Here is a 26,073-nt window from a genome sequence, read left to right as displayed (position 1 = left end):
AAAGAGATCCACGAAATACAGATGTAACTCTGTGAGGTGAATTAACAGAACACTAAGCAGTTTCTCAGGAAGCTTCTTTCCAGATTTCATCTGAGGATATTTCCTTTTTCACCATAGAACTCTATGGGCTTCCAAATATCACTTTGCCAATTCCACAACAACTGTCTTAGCGAAAGGCTTCTTGAGAAGAAAGCTGTAACTCTGTGAGATGATTTCACAGAACACAAAGAAGTTTCTCAGAAAGCTTCTTTCTCTTTGTTAACAGAGGATATTTCCTTTGGCCCTATAGTCTTCAAAGGGATCCGAAATATCTGTTCTCAGTTTCCACAGAAATAAGGCTAGCAAAGAGATGCACGAAATACAGATGTAACTCTGTGAGATGAATTAACAGAACACTAAGCAGTTTCTCAGGAAGCTTCTTTCCAGATTTCATCTGAGGATATTTCCTTTGTCAACATAGTCCTCTATGGGCTTCCAAATATCACTTTGCCCATTCCACAAGAACTGTCTCATCGAAAGACTTCTTGAGACGAAAGCTGTAACTCTGTGAGATGATTTCACAGAACACAAAGAAGTTTCTCAGAAAGCTTCTTTCTCTTTATTATCGGAGGATATTTCCTTTGGCCCTATAGTCTTCAAAGGGATCCGAAATATCTGTTCTCAGATTCCACAGAAACAAGGCCAGCAAAGAGATCCACGAAATACAGATGTAACTCTGTGAGATGAATTAACAGAACACTAAGCAGTTTCTCAGGAAGCTTCTTTCCAGATTTCATCTGAGGATATTTCCTTTTTCAACATAGTCCTCTGTGGGATCCAAATATCACTTTGCCAATTCCACAAGAACTGTCTTAGTTAAAGGCTTCTTTAGGGGAAAGCTGTAACTCTGTGAGATGATTTCACAGAACACAAAGAAGTTTCTCAGAAAGCTTCTTTCTCTTTGATATCGGAGGATATTTCCTTTGGCCCTATAGTCTTCAAAGGGATCCGAAATATCTGTTCTCAGATTCCACAGAAATAAGGCTAGGAAAGAGATCCACGACATAGAGTTGTAACTCTGTGAGATAAATTAACAGAACACTAAGCAGTTTCTCAGGAAGCTTCTTTCCAGATTTCATCTGAGGATATTTCCTTTGTCACGATAGCCCTCTATGGGCTTCCAAATATCACTTTGCCAATTCCACAAGAACTGTCTTAGCGAAAGGCTTCTTGAGGGGAAAGCTGTAACTCTGTGAGATGATTTCACAGAACACAAAGAAGTTTCTCAGAAACCTTCTTTCTCTTTGTTATCGGAACATATTTCCCTTGTCCTTATGGTCTTCAAAGGGATCCGAAAAATCTGTTCTCATATTCCACAGAAATAAGGCTAGCAAAGAGATCTACGAAATACAGATGTAACTCTGTGAGATGAATTAACGGAACACTAAGCAGTTTCTCAGGAAGCTTCTTTCCAGATTTCATCTGAGGATATTTCCTTTTTTACCATAGCCCTCTATGGGCTTCCAAATATCACTTTGCCAATTCGACAAGAACTGTCTTAGCGAAAGGCTTCTTGAGGGGAAAGCTGTAACTCTGTGAGATTATTTTACAGAACACAAAGAAGTTTCTCAGAAAGCTTCTTTCTCTTTGTTATCGGAAGATATTTCCTTTGGCCCTATAGTCTTCAAAGGGATCCGAAATATCTGTTCTCAGATTCCACAGAAATAAGGCTAGCAAAGAGATCCACGAAATACAGATGTAACTCTGTGAGATGAATTAACAGAACACTAAGCAGTTTCTCAGGAAGCTTCTTTCCAGATTTCATCTGAGGATATTTCCTTTGTCACGATAGCCCTCTATGGGCTTCCAAATATCACTTTGCCAATTCCACAAGAACTGTCTTAGCGAAAGGCTTCTTGAGGGGAAAGCTGTAACTCTGTGAGATGATTTCACAGAACACAAAGAAGTTTCTCAGAAACCTTCTTTCTCTTTGTTATCGGAAGATATTTCCTTTGTCCTTATGGTCTTCAAAGGGATCCGAAAAATCTGTTCTCATATTCCACAGAAATAAGGCTAGCAAAGAGATCTACGAAATACAGATGTAACTCTGTGAGATGAATTAACAGAACACTAAGCAGTTTCTCAGGAAGCTTCTTTCCAGATTTCATCTGAGGATATTTCCTTTTTTACCATAGCCCTCTATGGGCTTCCAAATATCACTTTGCCAATTCGACAAGAACTGACTTAGCGAAAGGCTTCTTGAGGTGAAAGCTGTAACTCGGTGAGATGATTTCACAGAACACAAAGAAGTTTCTCAGAAAGCTTCTTTCTCTTTGTTATCGGAGGATATTTCCTGTGTCCCTATAGTCTTCAAAGGGATCCGAAATATCTGTTCTCAGATTCCACAGAAATAAGGCTAGCAAAGAGATCCACGAAATACAGATATAACTCTGTGAGATGAATTAACAGAACACTAAGCAGTTTCTCAGGAAGCTTCTTTCCAGATTTCATCTGAGGATATTTCCTTTTTCACCATAGCCCTCTATGGGCTTCCAAATATCATTTGGCCAATTCCACAAGAACTGTCTTAGCGAAAGGCTTCTTGAGGGGAAAGCTGTAACTCTGTGAGATGATTTCACAGAACACAAAGAAGTTTCTCAGAAACCTTCTTTCTCTTTGTTATCGGAAGATATTTCCTTTGTCCCTATGGTCTTCAAAGGGATCCGAAAAATCTGTTCTCATATTCCACAGAAATAAGGCTAGCAAAGAGATCTACGAAATACAGATGTAACTCTGTGAGATGAATTAACAGAACACTAAGCAGTTTCTCAGGAAGCTTCTTTCCAAATTTCATCTGAGGATATTTCCTTTTTTACCATAACCCTCTATGGGCTTCCAAATATCACTTTGCCAATTCGAAAAGAACTGTCTTAGCGAAAGGCTTCTTGAGGTGAAAGCTGTAACTCGGTGAGATGATTTCACAGAACACAAAGAAGTTTCTCAGAAAGCTTCTTTCTCTTTGTTATCGGAGGATATTTCCTGTGTCCCTATAGTCTTCAAAGGGATCCGAAATATCTGCTCTCAGATTCCACAGAAATAAGGCCAGCGAAGAGATCCACGAAATACAGATGTAACTCTGTGAGATGAATTAACAGAACACTGAGCAGTTTCTCAGGAAGCTTCTTTTCAGATTTCATCTGAGGATATTTCCTTTTTCAACATAGCCCTCTATGGGCTTCCAAATATCACTTTGCCAATTCCACAAGAACTGTCTTAGTGAAAGGCTTCTTGAGAGGAAAGCTGTAATTCTGTGAGATGATTTCACAGAACACAAAGAAGTTTCTCAGAAAGCTTCTTTCTCTTTGTTATTGGAGGATATTTCCTTTGGCCCTATGGTCTTCAAAGGGATCCGAAATATCTGTTCTCAGATTCCACAGAAATAAGGCTAGCAAAGAGATCCACGAAATACAGATGTAACTCTGTGAGATGAATTAACAGAACACTAAGCAGTTTCTCAGAGATCTTCTTTCCAGATTTCATCTGAGATATTTCCTTTTTCACCATAGCCCTCTATGGGCTTCCAAATATCACTTTGCAAATTCCACAAGAACTGTTTTAGCGAAAGGCTTCTTGAGGGGAAAGCTGTAACTCTGTGAGATGATTTCACAGAACACAAAGAAGTTTCTCAGAAAGCTTCTTTCTCTTTGTTATCGCAGGATATTTCCTTTGGCCCTATAGTCTTCAAAGGGATCCGAAATATCTGTTCTCAGATTCCACAGAAATAAGGCCAGCAAAGAGATCCACGAAATACAGATGTAACTCTGTGAGATGAATTAACAGAACACTAAGCAGTTTCTCAGGAAGCTTCTTTTCAGATTTCATCTGAGGATATTTCCTTTGTCACCAGAGACCTCTATGGGCTTCCTAATATCACTTTGCCAATTCCACAAGAACTGTCTTAGTGAAAGGCTTCTTTAGGGGAAAGCTGTAACTCTGTGAGATGATTTCCGAGAACACAAAGAAGTTTCTCAGAAAGATTCTTTCTCTTTGTTATCAGAGGATATTTCCTTTGGCCCTATGGTCTTCAAAGGGATCCGAAATATCTGTTCTCAGATTCCACAGAAATAAGGCCAGCAAAGAGATCCACGAAATACAGATGTAACTCTGTGAGATGAATTAACAGAACATTAAGCAGTTTCTCAGGAAGCTTCTTTGCAGATTTCATCTCAGGATATTTCCTTTTTCACCATAGCCCTGTATGGTCTTCCAAATATCACTTTGCCAATTCCACAAGAACTGTCTTAGCGAAAGGCTTCTTGAGGGGAATGCTGTAATTCTGTGAGATGATTTCACAGAACACAAAGAAGTTTCTCAGAAAGCTTCTTTCTCTTTGTTACCGGAGGATATTTCCTTTGTCCCTATATTCTTCAATGGGATCCGAAATACCTATTCTCAGATTCCACAGAAATAAGGCTAGCAAAGAGATCCACGAAATACAGATGTAATTCTGTGAGATGAATTAGCAGAACACTAAGCAGTTTCTCAGGAAGCTTCTTTGCAGATTTCATCTGAGGATATTTCCTTTTACACCATAGCCCTCTAGGGGCTTCCAAATATCACTTTACCAATTCCACAAGAACTGTCTTAGCGAAAGGCTTCTTGAGAGGAAAGCTGTAACTCTGTGAGATGATTTCACAGAACACAAAGTAGTTTCTCAGAAAGCTTCTTTCTCTTTGTTATTGGAAGATATTTCCTTTGGCCCAATGGTCTTCAAAGGGATCTGAAATATCTGTTCCCAGATTCCACAGAAATAAGGCTAGCAAAGAGATCCACGAAATACACATGTAACTCTGTTAGATGAATTAACAGAACACTAAGCAGTTTCTCAGGAAGCTTCTTTCCAGATTTCATCTGAGGATATTTCCTTTTACACCATAGCCCTCTATGGGCTTCCAAATATCACTTTGCCAATTCCACAAGAACTGTCTTAGCGAAAGGCTTCTTGAGGGGAATGCTGTAACTCTCTGAGATGATTTCACAAAACACAAAGAAGTTTCTCAGAAAGCTTCTTTCTCTTTGTTATCGGAGGATATTTAATTTGGCCCTATAGTCTTCAAAGTGATCCGAAATATCTGTTCTCAGATTCCACAGAAATAAGGCTAGCAAAGAGATCCACGAAATACAGTTGTAACTCTGTGAGATGAATTAACAGAACGCTAAGCAGTTTCTCAGGAAGCTTCTTTCCAGATTTCATCTGAGGATATTTCCTTTTTCACCATAGCCGCCATGGGCTTCCAAATGTCACTTTGCCAATTCCACAAGAACTGTCTTAGCGAAAGGATTCTTGAGGGGAAAGCTGTAACACTGTGAGATGATTTCACAGAACACAAAGAAGTTTCTCAGAAAGCTTCTTTCTCTTTGTTATCGGAGGATATTTTCTTTGTCCCTATGGTCTTCAAAGGGATCCGAAATATCTGTTCTCAGATTCCACAGAAATAAGGCTAGCAAAGAGATCCACGATATACATACGTAACTCTGTTAGATGAATTAACAGAACACTAAGCAGTTTCTCAGGAAGCTTCTTTGCAGATTTCATCTGAGGATATTTCCTTTTTCTCCATCGCCCTCTATGGGCTTCCAAATATCACTTTGCCAATTCTACAAGAACTGTCTTAGCGAAAGGCTTCTTGAGGGGAAAGCTGTAACTCGGTGAGATGATTTCACAGAACACAAAGAAGTTTCTCAGAAAGCTTCTTTCTCTTTGTTATCGCAGGATATTTCCTTTGGCCCTATAGTCTTCAAAGGGATCCGAAATATCTGTTCTCAGATTACACAGAAATAAGGCTAGCAAAGAGAACCACGAAATACAGATGTAACTCTGTGAGATGAATTAACAGAACACTAAGCAGTTTGTCAGGAAGCTTCTTTCCAGATTTCATCTTAGGATATTTCCTTTTTCACCATAGCCCCCTATGGGCTTCCAAATATCACTTTGCCAATTCCACAAGAACTGTCTTAGCGAAAGGCTTCTTGAGGGGAAAGCTGTAACTCTCTGAGATGATTTCATAGAACACAAAGAAGTTTCTCAGAAAGCTTCTTTCTCTTTGTTATCGGAGGATATTTCCTTTGGTCCCATAGTCTTCAAAGGGATCTCAAATATCTGTTCTCAGATTCCACAGAAATAAGGCCAGCAAAGAGATCCACGAAATACAGATGTAACTCTGTGAGATGAATTAAGAGAACACTAAGCTGTTTCTCAGGAAGCTTCTTTCCAGATTTCATCTGAGGATATTTCCTTTTTCACCATAGCCCTCCATGAGCTTCCAAATATCACTTTGCCAATTCCACAAGAACTATCTTAGCGAAAGGCTTCTTGAGGGGAAAGCTGTAATTCTGTGAGATGATTTCACAGGACACAAAGAAGTTTCTCAGAAAAGTTCTTTCTCTTTTTTATCGGAAGATATTTCCTTTGGCCCTGAAGTCTTCAAAGGGATCCGAAATATTTGTTCTCAGATTCCACAGAAATAAGGATAGGAAAGAGATCCACGAAATACAGATGTAACTCTGTGAGGTGAATTAACAGAACACTAAGCAGTTTCTCAGGAAGCTTCTTTCCAGATTTCATCTGAGGATATTTCCTTTTTCACCATAGAACTCTATGGGCTTCCAAATATCACTTTGCCAATTCCACAACAACTGTCTTAGCGAAAGGCTTCTTGAGAAGAAAGCTGTAACTCTGTGAGATGATTTCACAGAACACAAAGAAGTTTCTCAGAAAGCTTCTTTCTCTTTGTTAACGGAGGATATTTCCTTTGGCCCTATAGTCTTCAAAGGGATCCGAAATATCTGTTCTCAGTTTCCACAGAAATAAGGCTAGCAAAGAGATGCACGAAATACAGATGTAACTCTGTGAGATGAATTAACAGAACACTAAGCAGTTTCTCAGGAAGCTTCTTTCCAGATTTCATCTGAGGATATTTCCTTTGTCACCATAGTCCTCTATGGGCTTCCAAATATCACTTTGCCCATTCCACAAGAACTGTCTCATCGAAAGACTTCTTGAGACGAAAGCTGTAACTCTGTGAGATGATTTCACAGAACACAAAGAAGTTTCTCAGAAAGCTTCTTTCTCTTTATTATCGGAGGATATTTCCTTTGGCCCTATAGTCTTCAAAGGGATCCGAAATATCTGTTCTCAGATTCCACAGAAACAAGGCCAGCAAAGAGATCCACGAAATACAGATGTAACTCTGTGAGATGAATTAACAGAACACTAAGCAGTTTCTCAGGAAGCTTCTTTCCAGATTTCATCTGAGGATATTTCCTTTTTCAACATAGTCCTCTGTGGGATCCAAATATCACTTTGCCAATTCCACAAGAACTGTCTTAGTTAAAGGCTTCTTTAGGGGAAAGCTGTAACTCTGTGAGATGATTTCACAGAACACAAAGAAGTTTCTCAGAAAGCTTCTTTCTCTTTGATATCGGAGGATATTTCCTTTGGCCCTATAGTCTTCAAAGGGATCCGAAATATCTGTTCTCAGATTCCACAGAAATAAGGCTAGGAAAGAGATCCACGACATAGAGTTGTAACTCTGTGAGATAAATTAACAGAACACTAAGCAGTTTCTCAGGAAGCTTCTTTCCAGATTTCATCTGAGGATATTTCCTTTGTCACGATAGCCCTCTATGGGCTTCCAAATATCACTTTGCCAATTCCACAAGAACTGTCTTAGCGAAAGGCTTCTTGAGGGGAAAGCTGTAACTCTGTGAGATGATTTCACAGAACACAAAGAAGTTTCTCAGAAACCTTCTTTCTCTTTGTTATCGGAACATATTTCCCTTGTCCTTATGGTCTTCAAAGGGATCCGAAAAATCTGTTCTCATATTCCACAGAAATAAGGCTAGCAAAGAGATCTACGAAATACAGATGTAACTCTGTGAGATGAATTAACGGAACACTAAGCAGTTTCTCAGGAAGCTTCTTTCCAGATTTCATCTGAGGATATTTCCTTTTTTACCATAGCCCTCTATGGGCTTCCAAATATCACTTTGCCAATTCGACAAGAACTGTCTTAGCGAAAGGCTTCTTGAGGGGAAAGCTGTAACTCTGTGAGATTATTTTACAGAACACAAAGAAGTTTCTCAGAAAGCTTCTTTCTCTTTGTTATCGGAAGATATTTCCTTTGGCCCTATAGTCTTCAAAGGGATCCGAAATATCTGTTCTCAGATTCCACAGAAATAAGGCTAGCAAAGAGATCCACGAAACACAGATGTAACTCTGTGAGATGAATTAACAGAACACTAAGCAGTTTCTCAGGAAGCTTCTTTCCAGATTTCATCTGAGGATATTTCCTTTGTCACGATAGCCCTCTATGGGCTTCCAAATATCACTTTGCCAATTCCACAAGAACTGTCTTAGCGAAAGGCTTCTTGAGGGGAAAGCTGTAACTCTGTGAGATGATTTCACAGAACACAAAGAAGTTTCTCAGAAACCTTCTTTCTCTTTGTTATCGGAAGATATTTCCTTTGTCCTTATGGTCTTCAAAGGGATCCGAAAAATCTGTTCTCATATTCCACAGAAATAAGGCTAGCAAAGAGATCTACGAAATACAGATGTAACTCTGTGAGATGAATTAACAGAACACTAAGCAGTTTCTCAGGAAGCTTCTTTCCAGATTTCATCTGAGGATATTTCCTTTTTTACCATAGCCCTCTATGGGCTTCCAAATATCACTTTGCCAATTCGACAAGAACTGACTTAGCGAAAGGCTTCTTGAGGTGAAAGCTGTAACTCGGTGAGATGATTTCACAGAACACAAAGAAGTTTCTCAGAAAGCTTCTTTCTCTTTGTTATCGGAGGATATTTCCTGTGTCCCTATAGTCTTCAAAGGGATCCGAAATATCTGTTCTCAGAATCCACAGAAATAAGGCTAGAAAAGAGATCCACGAAATACAGATATAACTCTGTGAGATGAATTAACAGAACACTAAGCAGTTTCTCAGGAAGCTTCTTTCCAGATTTCATCTGAGGATATTTCCTTTTTCACCATAGCCCTCTATGGGCTTCCAAATATCATTTGGCCAATTCCACAAGAACTGTCTTAGCGAAAGGCTTCTTGAGGGGAAAGCTGTAACTCTGTGAGATGATTTCACAGAACACAAAGAAGTTTCTCAGAAACCTTCTTTCTCTTTGTTATCGGAAGATATTTCCTTTGTCCCTATGGTCTTCAAAGGGATCCGAAAAATCTGTTCTCATATTCCACAGAAATAAGGCTAGCAAAGAGATCTACGAAATACAGATGTAACTCTGTGAGATGAATTAACAGAACACTAAGCAGTTTCTCAGGAAGCTTCTTTCCAAATTTCATCTGAGGATATTTCCTTTTTTACCATAACCCTCTATGGGCTTCCAAATATCACTTTGCCAATTCGAAAAGAACTGTCTTAGCGAAAGGCTTCTTGAGGTGAAAGCTGTAACTCGGTGAGATGATTTCACAGAACACAAAGAAGTTTCTCAGAAAGCTTCTTTCTCTTTGTTATCGGAGGATATTTCCTGTGTCCCTATAGTCTTCAAAGGGATCCGAAATATCTGCTCTCAGATTCCACAGAAATAAGGCCAGCGAAGAGATCCACGAAATACAGATGTAACTCTGTGAGATGAATTAACAGAACACTGAGCAGTTTCTCAGGAAGCTTCTTTTCAGATTTCATCTGAGGATATTTCCTTTTTCAACATAGCCCTCTATGGGCTTCCAAATATCACTTTGCCAATTCCACAAGAACTGTCTTAGTGAAAGGCTTCTTGAGAGGAAAGCTGTAATTCTGTGAGATGATTTCACAGAACACAAAGAAGTTTCTCAGAAAGCTTCTTTCTCTTTGTTATTGGAGGATATTTCCTTTGGCCCTATGGTCTTCAAAGGGATCCGAAATATCTGTTCTCAGATTCCACAGAAATAAGGCTAGCAAAGAGATCCACGAAATACAGATGTAACTCTGTGAGATGAATTAACAGAACACTAAGCAGTTTCTCAGAGATCTTCTTTCCAGATTTCATCTGAGATATTTCCTTTTTCACCATAGCCCTCTATGGGCTTCCAAATATCACTTTGCAAATTCCACAAGAACTGTTTTAGCGAAAGGCTTCTTGAGGGGAAAGCTGTAACTCTGTGAGATGATTTCACAGAACACAAAGAAGTTTCTCAGAAAGCTTCTTTCTCTTTGTTATCGCAGGATATTTCCTTTGGCCCTATAGTCTTCAAAGGGATCCGAAATATCTGTTCTCAGATTCCACAGAAATAAGGCCAGCAAAGAGATCCACGAAATACAGATGTAACTCTGTGAGATGAATTAACAGAACACTAAGCAGTTTCTCAGGAAGCTTCTTTTCAGATTTCATCTGAGGATATTTCCTTTGTCACCAGAGACCTCTATGGGCTTCCAAATATCACTTTGCCAATTCCACAAGAACTGTCTTAGTGAAAGGCTTCTTTAGGGGAAAGCTGTAACTCTGTGAGATGATTTCCGAGAACACAAAGAAGTTTCTCAGAAAGATTCTTTCTCTTTGTTATCGGAGGATATTTCCTTTGGCCCTATGGTCTTCAAAGGGATCCGAAATATCTGTTCTCAGATTCCACAGAAATAAGGCTAGCAAAGAGATCCACGAAATACAGATGTAATTCTGTGAGATGAATTAGCAGAACACTAAGCAGTTTCTCAGGAAGCTTCTTTGCAGATTTCATCTGAGGATATTTCCTTTTACACCATAGCCCTCTATGGGCTTCCAAATATCACTTTACCAATTCCACAAGAACTGTCTTAGCGAAAGGCTTCTTGAGAGGAAAGCTGTAACTCTGTGAGATGATTTCACAGAACACAAAGTAGTTTCTCAGAAAGCTTCTTTCTCTTTGTTATTGGAAGATATTTCCTTTGGCCCCATGGTCTTCAAAGGGATCTGAAATATCTGTTCCCAGATTCCACAGAAATAAGGCTAGCAAAGAGATCCACGAAATACACATGTAACTCTGTTAGATGAATTAACAGAACACTAAGCAGTTTCTCAGGAAGCTTCTTTCCAGATTTCATCTGAGGATATTTCCTTTTACACCATAGCCCTCTATGGGCTTCCAAATATCACTTTGCCAATTCCACAAGAACTGTCTTAGCGAAAGGCTTCTTGAGGGGAATGCTGTAACTCTCTGAGATGATTTCACAAAACACAAAGAAGTTTCTCAGAAAGCTTCTTTCTCTTTGTTATCGGAGGATATTTAATTTGGCCCTATAGTCTTCAAAGTGATCCGAAATATCTGTTCTCAGATTCCACAGAAAAAAGGCTAGCAAAGAGATCCACGAAATACAGTTGTAACTCTGTGAGATGAATTAACAGAACGCTAAGCAGTTTCTCAGGAAGCTTCTTTCCAGATTTCATCTGAGGATATTTCCTTTTTCACCATAGCCGCCATGGGCTTCCAAATGTCACTTTGCCAATTCCACAAGAACTGTCTTAGCGAAAGGATTCTTGAGGGGAAAGCTGTAACACTGTGAGATGATTTCACAGAACACAAAGAAGTTTCTCAGAAAGCTTCTTTCTCTTTGTTATCGGAGGATATTTTCTTTGTCCCTATGGTCTTCAAAGGGATCCGAAATATCTGTTCTCAGATTCCGCAGAAATAAGGCTAGCAAAGAGATCCACGATATACATACGTAACTCTGTTAGATGAATTAACAGAACACTAAGCAGTTTCTCAGGAAGCTTCTTTGCAGATTTCATCTGAGGATATTTCCTTTTTCTCCATCGCCCTCTATGGGCTTCCAAATATCACTTTGCCAATTCCACAAGAACTGTCTTAGCGAAAGGCTTCTTGAGGGGAAAGCTGTAACTCGGTGAGATGATTTCACAGAACACAAAGAAGTTTCTCAGAAAGCTTCTTTCTCTTTGTTATCGCAGGATATTTCCTTTGGCCCTATAGTCTTCAAAGGGATCCGAAATATCTGTTCTCAGATTACACAGAAATAAGGCTAGCAAAGAGAACCACGAAATACAGATGTAACTCTGTGAGATGAATTAACAGAACACTAAGCAGTTTGTCAGGAAGCTTGTTTCCAGATTTCATCTGAGGATATTTCCTTTTTCACCATAGCCCCCTATGGGCTTCCAAATATCACTTTGCCAATTCCACAAGAACTGTCTTAGCGAAAGGCTTCTTGAGGGGAAAGCTGTAACTCTGTGAGATGATTTCACAGAACACAAAGAAGTTTCTCAGAAAGCTTCTTTCTCTTTGTTATCGCAGGATATTTCCTTTGGTCCCATAGTCTTCAAAGGGATCTCAAATATCTGTTCTCAGATTCCACAGAAATAAGGCCAGCAAAGAGATCCACGAAATACAGATGTAACTCTGTGAGATGAATTAAGAGAACACTAAGCTGTTTCTCAGGACGCTTCTTTCCAGATTTCATCTGAGGATATTTCCTTTTTCACCATAGCCCTCCATGGGCTTCCAAATATCACTTTGCCAATTCCACAAGTACTATCTTAGCGAAAGGCTTCTTGAGGGGAAAGCTGTAATTCTGTGAGATGATTTTACAGATCACAAAGAAGTTTCTCAGAAAGCTTCTTTCTCTTTGTTATCGGAGGATATTTCCTTTGGCCCTAAAGTCTTCAAAGGGATCCGAAATATCTGTTCTCAGATTCCACAGAAATAAGGCTAGCAAAGAGATCCACGAAATACAGATGTAACTCTGTGAGATGAATTAACAGAACACTAAGCAGTTTCTCAGGAAGCTTCTTTCCAGATTTCATCTGAGGATATTTCCTTTGTCACAATAGCCCTCTATGGGCTTCCAAATATCAATTTGCCAATTCCACAAGAACTGTCTTAGCGAACGGCTTCTTGAGGGGAAAGCTGTAACTCTGTGAGATTATTTTACAGAACACAAAGAAGTTTCTCAGAAAGCTTCTTTCTCTTTGTTATCGGAAGATATTTCCTTTGGCCCTATAGTCTTCAAAGGGATCCGAAATATATGTTCTCAGATTCCACAGAAATAAGGCTAGCAAAGAGATCCACGAAATACAGATGTAACCCTGTGAGATGAATTAACAGAACACTAAGCAGTTTCTCAGGAGGCTTCTTTCCAGATTTCATCTGAGGATATTTCCTTTGTCACGATAGCCCTCTATGGGCTTCCAAATATCACTTTGCCAATTCCACAAGAACTGTCTTAGCGAAAGGCTTCTTGAGGGGAAAGCTGTAACTCTGTGAGATGATTTCACAGAACACAAAGAAGTTTCTCAGAAACCTTCTTTCTCTTTGTTATCGGAACATATTTCCTTTGTCCTTATGGTCTTCAAAGGGATCCGAAAAATCTGTTCTCATATTCCACAGAAATAAGGCTAGCAAAGAGATCTACGAAATACAGATGTAACTCTGTGAGATGAATTAACAGAACACTAAGCAGTTTCTCAGGAAGCTTCTTTCCAGATTTCATCTGAGGATATTTCCTTTTTTACCATAGCCCTCTATGGGCTTCCAAATATCACTTTGCCAATTCGACAAGAACTGTCTTAGCGAAAGGCTTCTTGAGGGGAAAGCTGTAACTCTGTGAGATTATTTTACAGAACACAAAGAAGTTTCTCAGAAAGCTTCTTTCTCTTTGTTATCGGAAGATATTTCCTTTGGCCCTATAGTCTTCAAAGGGATCCGAAATATCTGTTCTCAGATTCCACAGAAATAAGGCTAGCAAAGAGATCCACGAAATACAGATGTAACTCTGTGAGATGAATTAACAGAACACTAAGCAGTTTCTCAGGAAGCTTCTTTCCAGATTTCATCTGAGGATATTTCCTTTGTCACGTTAGCCCTCTATGGGCTTCCAAATATCACTTTGCCAATTCCACAAGAACTGTCTTAGCGAAAGGCTTCTTGAGGGGAAAGCTGTAACTCTGTGAGATGATTTCACAGAACACAAAGAAGTTTCTCAGAAAGCTTCTTTCTTTTTGTTATCGGAGGATATTTCCTTTGGTCCCATAGTCTTCAAAGGGATCTCAAATATCTGTTCTCAGATTCCACAGAAATAAGGCCAGCAAAGAGATCCACGAAATACAGATGTAACTCTGTGAGATGAATTAAGAGAACACTAAGCTGTTTCTCAGGACGCTTCTTTCCAGATTTCATCTGAGGATATTTCCTTTTTCACCATAGCCCTCCATGGGCTTCCAAATATCACTTTGCCAATTCCACAAGAACTATCTTAGCGAAAGGCTTCTTGAGGGGAAAGCTGTAATTCTGTGAGATGATTTTACAGAACACAAAGAAGTTTCTCAGAAAGCTTCTTTCTCTTTGTTATCGGAGGATATTTCCTTTGGCCCTAAAGTCTTCAAAGGGATCCGAAATATCTGTTCTCAGATTCCACAGAAATAAGGCTAGCAAAGAGATCCACGAAATACAGATGTAACTCTGTGAGATGAATTAACAGAACACTAAGCAGTTTCTCAGGAAGCTTCTTTCCAGATTTCATCTGAGGATATTTCCTTTGTCACAATAGCCCTCTATGGGCTTCCAAATATCAATTTGCCAATTCCACAAGAACTGTCTTAGCGAACGGCTTCTTGAGGGGAAAGCTGTATCTCTGTGAGATTATTTTACACAACACAAAGAAGTTTCTCAGAAAGCTTCTTTCTCTTTGTTATCGGAAGATATTTCCTTTGGCCCTATAGTCTTCAAAGGGATCCGAAATATCTGTTCTCAGATTCCACAGAAATAAGGCTAGCAAAGAGATCCACGAAATACAGATGTAACCCTGTGAGATGAATTAACAGAACACTAAGCAGTTTCTCAGGAGGCTTCTTTCCAGATTTCATCTGAGGATATTTCCTTTGTCACGATAGCCCTCTATGGGCTTCCAAATATCACTTTGCCAATTCCACAAGAACTGTCTTAGCGAAAGGCTTCTTGAGGGGAAAGCTGTAACTCTGTGAGTTGATTTCACAGAACACAAAGAAGTTTCTCAGAAACCTTCTTTCTCTTTGTTATCGGAACATATTTCCTTTGTCCTTATGGTCTTCAAAGGGATCCGAAAAATCTGTTCTCATATTCCACAGAAATAAGGCTAGCAAAGAGATCTACGAAATACAGATGTAACTCTGTGAGATGAATTAACAGAACACTAAGCAGTTTCTCAGGAAGCTTCTTTCCAGATTTCATCTGAGGATATTTCCTTTTTTACCATAGCCCTCTATGGGCTTCCAAATATCACTTTGCCAATTCGACAAGAACTGTCTTAGCGAAAGGCTTCTTGAGGGGAAAGCTGTAACTCTGTGAGATTATTTTACAGAACACAAAGAAGTTTCTCAGAAAGCTTCTTTCTCTTTGTTATCGGAAGATATTTCCTTTGGCCCTATAGTCTTCAAAGGGATCCGAAATATCTGTTCTCAGATTCCACAGAAATAAGGCTAGCAAAGAGATCCACGAAATACAGATGTAACTCTGTGAGATGAATTAACAGAACACTAAGCAGTTTCTCAGGAAGCTTCTTTTCAGATTTCATCTGAGGATATTTCCTTTGTCACCGGAGACCTCTATGGGCTTCCAAATATCACTTTGCCAATTCCACAAGAACTGTCTTAGTGAAAGGCTTCTTTAGGGGAAAGCTGTAACTCTGTGAGATGATTTCCGAGAACACAAAGAAGTTTCTCAGAAAGATTCTTTCTCTTTGTTATCGGAGGATATTTCCTTTGGCCCTATATTCTTCAATGGGATCCGAAATACCTATTCTCAGATTCCACAGAAATAAGGCTAGCAAAGAGATCCACGAAATACAGATGTAACTCTGTGAGATGAATTAGCAGAACACTAAGCAGTTTCTCAGGAAGCTTCTTTGCAGATTTCATCTGAGGATATTTCCTTTTTCACCATAGCCCTCCATGGACTTCCAAATATCACTTTGCCAATTCCACAAGTACTATCTTAGCGAAAGGCTTCTTGAGGGGAAAGCTGTAATTCTGTGAGATGATTTTACAGAACACAAAGAAGTTTCTCAGAAAGCTTCTTTCTCTTTGTTATCGGAGGATATTTCCTTTGGCCCTAAAGTCTTCAAAGGGATCCGAAATATCTGTTCTCAGATTTCACAGAAATAAGGCTAGCAAAGAGATCCACGAAGTACAGATGTAACTCTGTGAGATGAATTAACAGAACACTAAGCAGTTTCTCAGGAAGCTTCTTTCCAGATTTCATCTGAGGATATTTCCTTTGTCACAATAGCCCTCTATGGGCTTCCAAATATCAATTTGCCAATTCCACAAGAACTGTCTTAGCGAACGGCTTCTTGAGGGGAAAGCTGTAACTCTGTGAGATTATTTTACAGAACACAAAGAAGTTTCTCAGAAAGCTTCTTTCTCTTTGTTATCGGAAGATATTTCCTTAGGCCCTATAGTCTTCAAAGGGATCCGAAATATCTGTTCTCAGATTCCACAGAAATAAGGCTAGCAAAGAGATCCACGAAATACAGATGTAACCCTGTGAGATGAATTAACAGAACACTAAGCAGTTTCTCAGGAGGCTTCTTTCCAGATTTCATCTGAGGATATTTCCTTTGTCACGATAGCCCTCTATGGGCTTCCAAATATCACTTTGCCAATTCCACAAGAACTGTCTTAGCGAAAGGCTTCTTGAGGGGAAAGCTGTATCTCTGTGAGATGATTTCACAGAACACAAAGAAGTTTCTCAGAAACCTTCTTTCTCTTTGTTATCGGAACATATTTCCTTTGTCCTTATGGTCTTCAAAGGGATCCGAAAAACCTGTTCTCATATTCCACAGAAATAAGGCTAGCAAAGAGATCTACGAAATACAGATGTAACTCTGTGAGATGAATTAACAGAACACTAAGCAGTTTCTCAGGAAGCTTCTTTCCAGATTTTATCTGAGGATATTTCCTTTTTTACCATAGCCCTCGATGGGCTTCCAAATATCACTTTGCCAATTCGACAAGAACTGTCTTAGCGAAAGGCTTCTTGAGGGGAAAGCTGTAACTCTGTGAGATTATTTTACAGAACACAAAGAAGTTTCTCAGAAAGCTTCTTTCTCTTTGTTATCGGAAGATATTTCCTTTGGCCCTATAGTCTTCAAAGGGATCCGAAATATCTGTTCTCAGATTCCACAGAAATAAGGCTAGCAAAGAGATCCACGAAATACAGATGTAACTCTGTGAGATGAATTAACAGAACACTAAGCAGTTTCTCAGGAAGCTTCTTTCCAGATTTCATCTGAGGATATTTCCTTTGTCACGATAGCCCTCTATGGGCTTCCAAATATCACTTTGCCAATTCCACAAGAACTGTCTTAGCGAAAGGCTTCTTGAGGGGAAAGCTGTAACTCTGTGAGATGATTTCACAGAACACAAAGAAGTTTCTCAGAAAGCTTCTTTCTCTTTGTTATCGGAGGATATTTCCTTTGGTCCCATAGTCTTCAAAGGGATCTCAAATATCTGTTCTCAGATTCCACAGAAATAAGGCCAGCAAAGAGATCCACGAAATACAGATGTAACTCTGTGAGATGAATTAAGAGAACACTAAGCTGTTTCTCAGGACGCTTCTTTCCAGATTTCATCTGAGGATATTTCCTTTTTCACCATAGCCCTCCATGGGCTTCCAAATATCACTTTGCCAATTCCACAAGAACTATCTTAGCGAAAGGCTTCTTGAGGGGAAAGCTGTAATTCTGTGAGATGATTTTACAGAACACAAAGAAGTTTCTCAGAAAGCTTCTTTCTCTTTGTTATCGGAGGATATTTCCTTTGGCCCTAAAGTCTTCAAAGGGATCCGAAATATCTGTTCTCAGATTCCACAGAAATAAGGCTAGCAAAGAGATCCACGAAATACAGATGTAACTCTGTGAGATGAATTAACAGAACACTAAGCAGTTTCTCAGGAAGCTTCTTTCCAGATTTCATCTGAGGATATTTCCTTTGTCACAATAGCCCTCTATGGGCTTCCAAATATCAATTTGCCAATTCCACAAGAACTGTCTTAGCGAACGGCTTCTTGAGGGGAAAGCTGTAACTCTGTGAGATTATTTTACAGAACACAAAGAAGTTTCTCAGAAAGCTTCTTTCTCTTTGTTATCGGAAGATATTTCCTTTGGCCCTATAGTCTTCAAAGGGATCCGAAATATCTGTTCTCAGATTCCACAGAAATAAGGCTAGCAAAGAGATCCACGAAATACAGATGTAACCCTGTGAGATGAATTAACAGAACACTAAGCAGTTTCTCAGGAGGCTTCTTTCCAGATTTCATCTGAGGATATTTCCTTTGTCACGATAGCCCTCTATGGGCTTCCAAATATCACTTTGCCAATTCCACAAGAACTGTCTTAGCGAAAGGCTTCTTGAGGGGAAAGCTGTAACTCTGTGAGATGATTTCACAGAACACAAAGAAGTTTCTCAGAAACCTTCTTTCTCTTTGTTATCGGAACATATTTCCTTTGTCCTTATGGTCTTCAAAGGGATCCGAAAAATCTGTTCTCATATTCCACAGAAATAAGGCTAGCAAAGAGATCTACGAAATACAGATGTAACTCTGTGAGATGAATTAACAGAACACTAAGCAGTTTCTCAGGAAGCTTCTTTCCAGATTTCATCTGAGGATATTTCCTTTTTTACCATAGCCCTCTATGGGCTTCCAAATATCACTTTGCCAATTCGACAAGAACTGTCTTAGCGAAAGGCTTCTTGAGGGGAAAGCTGTAACTCTGTGAGATTATTTTACAGAACACAAAGAAGTTTCTCAGAAAGCTTCTTTCTCTTTGTTATCGGAAGATATTTCCTTTGGCCCTATAATCTTCAAAGGGATCCGAAATATCTGTTCTCAGATTCCACAGAAATAAGGCTAGCAAAGAGATCCACGAAATACAGATGTAACTCTGTGAGATGAATTAACAGAACACTAAGCAGTTTCTCAGGAAGCTTCTTTCCAGATTTCATCTGAGGATATTTCCTTTGTCACGATAGCCCTCTATGGGCTTCCAAATATCACTTTGCCAATTCCACAAGAACTGTCTTAGCGAAAGGCTTCTTGAGGGGAAAGCTGTAACTCTGTGAGATGATTTCACAGAACACAAAGAAGTTTCTCAGAAACCTTCTTTCTCTTTGTTATCGGAAGATATTTCCTTTGTCCTTATGGTCTTCAAAGGGATCCGAAAAATCTGTTCTCATATTCCACAGAAATAAGGCTAGCAAAGAGATCTACGAAATACAGATGTAACTCTGTGAGATGAATTAACAGAACACTAAGCAGTTTCTCAGGAAGCTTCTTTCCAGATTTCATCTGAGGATATTTCCTTTTTTACCATAGCCCTCTATGGGCTTCCAAATATCACTTTGCCAATTCGACAAGAACTGACTTAGCGAAAGGCTTCTTGAGGTGAAAGCTGTAACTCGGTGAGATGATTTCACAGAACACAAAGAAGTTTCTCAGAAAGCTTCTTTCTCTTTGTTATCGGAGGATATTTCCTGTGTCCCTATAGTCTTCAAAGGGATCCGAAATATCTGTTCTCAGATTCCACAGAAATAAGGCTAGCAAAGAGATCCACGAAATACAGATATAACTCTGTGAGATGAATTAACAGAACACTAAGCAGTTTCTCAGGAAGCTTCTTTCCAGATTTCATCTGAGGATATTTCCTTTTTCACCATAGCCCTCTATGGGCTTCCAAATATCATTTGGCCAATTCCACAAGAACTGTCTTAGCGAAAGGCTTCTTGAGGGGAAAGCTGTAACTCTGTGAGATGATTTCACAGAACACAAAGAAGTTTCTCAGAAACCTTCTTTCTCTTTGTTATCGGAAGATATTTCCTTTGTCCCTATGGTCTTCAAAGGGATCCGAAAAATCTGTTCTCATATTCCACAGAAATAAGGCTAGCAAAGAGATCTACGAAATACAGATGTAACTCTGTGAGGTGAATTAACAGAACACTAAGCAGTTTCTCAGGAAGCTTCTTTCCAGATTTCATCTGAGGATATTTCCTTTTTTACCATAACCCTCTATGGGCTTCCAAATATCACTTTGCCAATTCGAGAAGAACTGTCTTAGCGAAAGGCTTCTTGAGGTGAAAGCTGTAACTCGGTGAGATGATTTCACAGAACACAAAGAAGTTTCTCAGAAAGCTTCTTTCTCTTTGTTATCGGAGGATATTTCCTGTGTCCCTATAGTCTTCAAAGGGATCCGAAATATCTGTTCTCAGATTCCACAGAAATAAGGCCAGCGAAGAGATCCACGAAATACAGATGTAACTCTGTGAGATGAATTAACAGAACACTGAGCAGTTTCTCAGGAAGCTTCTTTCCAGATTTCATCTGAGGATATTTCCTTTTTCAACATAGCCCTCTATGGGCTTCCAAATATCACTTTGCCAATTCCACAAGAACTGTCTTAGTGAAAGGCTTCTTGAGAGGAAAGCTGTAATTCCGTGAGATGATTTCACAGAACACAAGGAAGTTTCTCAGAAAGCTTCTTTCTCTTTGTTATTGGAGGATATTTCCTTTGGCTCTATGGTCTTCAAAGGGATCCGAAATATCTGTTCTCAGATTCCACAGAAATAAGGCTTGGAAAGAGATCCACGACATACAGATGTAACTCTGTGAGAGGAATTAACAGAACACTAAGCAGTTTCTCAGGAAGCTTCTTTGCAGATATCATCTGAGGATATTTCCTTTTTCACCATAGCCCTCTATGGGCTTCCAAATATCACTTTGCCAATTCCACAAGAACTGTCTTAGCGAAAGGCTTCTTGAGGGGAAAGCTGTAATTCTGTGAGATGATTTCACAGAACACAAAGAAGTTTCTCAGAAAGCTTCTTTCTCTTTGTTATCGGAGGATATTTCCTTTGTCCCTATATTCTTCAATGGGATCCGAAATACCTATTCTCAGATTCCACAGAAATAAGGCTAGCAAAGAGATCCACGAAATACAGATGTAACTCTGTGAGATGAATTAGCAGAACACTAAGCAGTTTCTCAAGAAGCTTCTTTGCAGATTTCATCTGAGGATATTTCCTTTTACACCATAGCCCTCTATGGGCTTCCAAATATCACTTTACCAATTCCACAAGAACTGTCTTAGCGAAAGGCTTCTTGAGAGGAAAGCTGTAACTCTGTGTGATGATTTCACAGAACACAAAGAAGTTTCTCAGAAAGCTTCTTTCTCTTTGTTATTGGAAGATATTTCCTTTGGCCCAATGGTCTTCAAAGGGATCTGAAATATTTGTTCTCAGATTCCACAGAAATAAGGCTAGCAAAGAGATCCACGAAATACAGATGTAACTCTGTTAGATGAATTAACAGAACACTAAGCAGTTTCTCAGGAAGCTTCTTTCCAGATTTCATCTGAGGATATTTCCTTTTACACCATAGCCCTCTATGGGCTTCCAAATATCACTTTGCCAATTCCACAAGAACTGTCTTAGCGAAAGGCTTCTTGAGGGGAAAGCTGTAACTCTCTGAGATGATTTCACAAAACACAAAGAAGTTTCTCAGAAAGCTTCTTTCTCTTTGTTATCGGAGGATATTTCCTTTGGCCCTATAGTCTTCAAAGGGATCCGAAATATCTGTTCTCAGATTCCACAGAAATAAGGCTAGCAAAGAGATCCACGAAATACAGTTGTAACTCTGTGAGATGAATTAACAGAACGCTAAGCAGTTTCTCAGGAAGCTTCTTTCCAGATTTCATCTGAGGATATTTCCTTTCTCACCATAGCCGCCATGGGCTTCCAAATGTCACTTTGCCAATTCCACAAGAACTGTCTTAGCGAAAGGATTCTTGAGGGGAAAGCTGTAACACTGTGAGATGATTTCACAGAACACAAAGAAGTTTCTCAGAAAGCTTCTTTCTCTTTGTTATCGGAGGATATTTCCTTTGTCCCTATGGTCTTCAAAGGGATCCGAAATATCTGTTCTCAGATTCCACAGAAATAAGGCTAGCAAAGAGATCCACGATATACATACGTAACTCTGTTAGATGAATTAACAGAACACTAAGCAGTTTCTCAGGAAGCTTCTTTGCAGATTTCATCTGAGGATATTTCCTTTTTCTCCATCGCCCTCTATGGGCTTCCAAATATCACTTTGCCAATTCCACAAGAACTGTCTTAGCGAAAGGCTTCTTGAGGGGAAAGCTGTAACTCGGTGAGATGATTTCACAGAACACAAAGAAGTTTCTCAGAAAGCTTCTTTCTCTTTGTTATCGCAGGATATTTCCTTTGGCCCTATAGACTTCAAAGGGATCCGAAATATCTGTTCTCAGATTACACAGAAATAAGGCTAGCAAAGAGAACCACGAAATACAGATGTAACTCTGTGAGATGAATTAACAGAACACTAAGCAGTTTGTCAGGAAGCTTCTTTCCAGATTTCATCTGAGGATATTTCCTTTTTCACCATAGCCCCCTATGGGCTTCCAAATATCACTTTGCCAATTCCACAAGAACTGTCTTAGCGAAAGGCTTCTTGAGGGGAAAGCTGTAACTCTGTGAGATGATTTCACAGAACACAAAGAAGTTTCTCAGAAAGCTTCTTTCTCTTTGTTATCGGAGGATATTTCCTTTGGTCCCATAGTCTTCAAAGGGATCTCAAATATCTGTTCTCAGATTCCACAGAAATAAGGCCAGCAAAGAGATCCACGAAATACAGATGTAACTCTGTGAGATGAATTAAGAGAACACTAAGCTGTTTCTCAGGACGCTTCTTTCCAGATTTCATCTGAGGATATTTCCTTTTTCACCATAGCCCTCCATGGGCTTCCAAATATCACTTTGCCAATTCCACAAGAACTATCTTAGCGAAAGGCTTCTTGAGGGGAAAGCTGTAATTCTGTGAGATGATTTCACAGGACACAAAGAAGTTTCTCAGAAACCTTCTTTCTCTTTGTTATCGGAACATATTTCCTTTGTCCTTATGGTCTTCAAAGGGATCCGAAAAATCTGTTCTCATATTCCACAGAAATAAGGCTAGCAAAGAGATCTACGAAATACAGATGTAACTCTGTGAGATGAATTAACAGAACACTAAGCAGTTTCTCAGGAAGCTTCTTTCCAGATTTCATCTGAGGATATTTCCTTTTTTACCATAGCCCTCTATGGGCTTCCAAATATCACTTTGCCAATTCGACAAGAACTGTCTTAGCGAAAGGCTTCTTGAGGGAAAAGCTGTAACTCTGTGAGATTATTTTACAGAACACAAAGAAGTTTCTCAGAAAGCTTCTTTCTCTTTGTTATCGGAAGATATTTCCTTTGGCCCTATAGTCTTCAAAGGGATCCGAAATATCTGTTCTCAGATTCCACAGAAATAAGGCTAGCAAAGAGATCCACGAAATACAGATGTAACTCTGTGAGATGAATTAACAGAACACTAAGCAGTTTCTCAGGAAGCTTCTTTCCAGATTTCATCTGAGGATATTTCCTTTGTCACGATAGCCCTCTATGGGCTTCCAAATATCACTTTGCCAATTCCACAAGAACTGTCTTAGCGAAAGGCTTCTTGAGGGGAAAGCTGTAACTCTGTGAGATGATTTCACAGAACACAAAGAAGTTTCTCAGAAACCTTCTTTCTCTTTGTTATCGGAAGATATTTCCTTTGTCCTTATGGTCTTCAAAGGGATCCGAAAAATCTGTTCTCATATTCCACAGAAATAAGGCTAGCAAAGAGATCTACGAAATACAGATGTAACTCTGTGAGATGAATTAACAGAACACTAAGCAGTTTCTCAGGAAGCTTCTTTCCAGATTTCATCTGAGGATATTTCCTTTTTTACCATAGCCCTCTAAGGGCTTCCAAATATCACTTTGCCAATTCGACAAGAACTGACTTAGCGAAAGGCTTCTTGAGGTGAAAGCTGTAACTCGGTGAGATGATTTCACAGAACACAAAGAAGTTTCTCAGAAAGCTTCTTTCTCTTTGTTATCGGAGGATAATTAATTTGGCCCTATAGTCTTCAAAGGGATCCGAAATATCTGTTCTCAGATTCCACAGAAATAAGGCTAGCAAAGAGATCCACGAAATACAGATATAACTCTGTGAGATGAATTAACAGAACACTAAGCAGTTTCTCAGGAAGCTTCTTTCCAGATTTCATCTGAGGATATTTCCTTTTTCACCATAGCCCTCTATGGGCTTCCAAATATCATTTGGCCAATTCCACAAGAACTGTCTTAGCGAAAGGCTTCTTGAGGGGAAAGCTGTAACTCTGTGAGATGATTTCACAGAACACAAAGAAGTTTCTCAGAAACCTTCTTTCTCTTTGTTATCGGAAGATATTTCCTTTGTCCCTATGGTCTTCAAAGGGATCCGAAAAATCTGTTCTCATATTCCACAGAAATAAGGCTAGCAAAGAGATCTACGAAATACAGATGTAACTCTGTGAGGTGAATTAACAGAACACTAAGCAGTTTCTCAGGAAGCTTCTTTCCAGATTTCATCTGAGGATATTTCCTTTTTTACCATAACCCTCTATGGGCTTCCAAATATCACTTTGCCAATTCGAGAAGAACTGTCTTAGCGAAAGGCTTCTTGAGGTGAAAGCTGTAACTCGGTGAGATGATTTCACAGAACACAAAGAAGTTTCTCAGAAAGCTTCTTTCTCTTTGTTATCGGAGGATATTTCCTGTGTCCCTATAGTCTTCAAAGGGATCCGAAATATCTGTTCTCAGATTCCACAGAAATAAGGCCAGCGAAGAGATCCACGAAATACAGATGTAACTCTGTGAGATGAATTAACAGAACACTGAGCAGTTTCTCAGGAAGCTTCTTTCCAGATTTCATCTGAGGATATTTCCTTTTTCAACATAGCCCTCTATGGGCTTCCAAATATCACTTTGCCAATTCCACAAGAACTGTCTTAGTGAAAGGCTTCTTGAGAGGAAAGCTGTAATTCCGTGAGATGATTTCACAGAACACAAGGAAGTTTCTCAGAAAGCTTCTTTCTCTTTGTTATTGGAGGATATTTCCTTTGGCTCTATGGTCTTCAAAGGGATCCGAAATATCTGTTCTCAGATTCCACAGAAATAAGGCTAGCAAAGAGATCCACGAAATACAGATGTAACTCTGTGAGATGAATTAACAGAACACTAAGCAGTTTCTCAGAGATCTTCTTTCCAGATTTCATCTGAGATATTTCCTTTTTCACCAGAGCCCTCTATGGGCTTCCAAATATCACTTTGCAAATTCCACAAGAACTGTTTTAGCGAAAGGCTTCTTGAGGGGAAAGCTGTAACTCTGTGAGATGATTTCACAGAACACCAAGAAGTTTCTCAGAAAGCTTCTTTCTCTTTGTTATCGCAGGATATTTCCTTTGGCCCTATAGTCTTCAAAGGGATCCGAAATATCTGTTCTCAGATTCCACAGAAATAAGGCCAGTAAATAGATCCACGAAATACAGATGTAACTCTGTGAGATGAATTAACAGAACACTAAGCAGTTTCTCAGGAAGCTTCTTTTCAGATTTCATCTGAGGATATTTCCTTTGTCACCAGAGACCTCTATGGGCTTCCAAATATCACTTTGCCAATTCCACAAGAACTGTCTTAGTGAAAGGCTTCTTTAGGGGAAAGCTGTAACTCTGTGAGATGATTTCAGAGAACACAAAGAAGTTTCTCAGAAAGATTCTTTCTCTTTGTTATCGGAGGATATTTCCTTTGGCCCTATGGTCTTCAAAGGGATCCGAAATATCTGTTCTCAGATTCCACAGAAATAAGGCCAGCAAAGAGATCCACGAAATACAGATGTAACTCTGTGAGATGAATTAACAGAACATTAAGCAGTTTCTCAGGAAGCTTCTTTGCAGATATCATCTGAGGATATTTCCTTTTTCACCATAGCCCTCTATGGGCTTCCAAATATCACTTTACCAATTCCACAAGAACTGTCTTAGCGAAAGGCTTCTTGAGAGGAAAGCTGTAACTCTGTGTGATGATTTCACAGAACACAAAGAAGTTTCTCAGAAAGCTTCTTTCTCTTTGTTATTGGAAGATATTTCCTTTGGCCCAATGGTCTTCAAAGGGATCTGAAATATTTGTTCTCAGATTCCACAGAAATAAGGCTAGCAAAGAGATCCACG

The sequence above is a fragment of the Macaca nemestrina genome, chromosome 14 (genome assembly GCF_043159975.1).
Source record: "Macaca nemestrina isolate mMacNem1 chromosome 14, mMacNem.hap1, whole genome shotgun sequence".
In the NCBI taxonomy this organism is placed as follows: Eukaryota; Metazoa; Chordata; class Mammalia; order Primates; family Cercopithecidae; genus Macaca; species Macaca nemestrina.
This window is presented reverse-complemented; position numbering follows the sequence as displayed.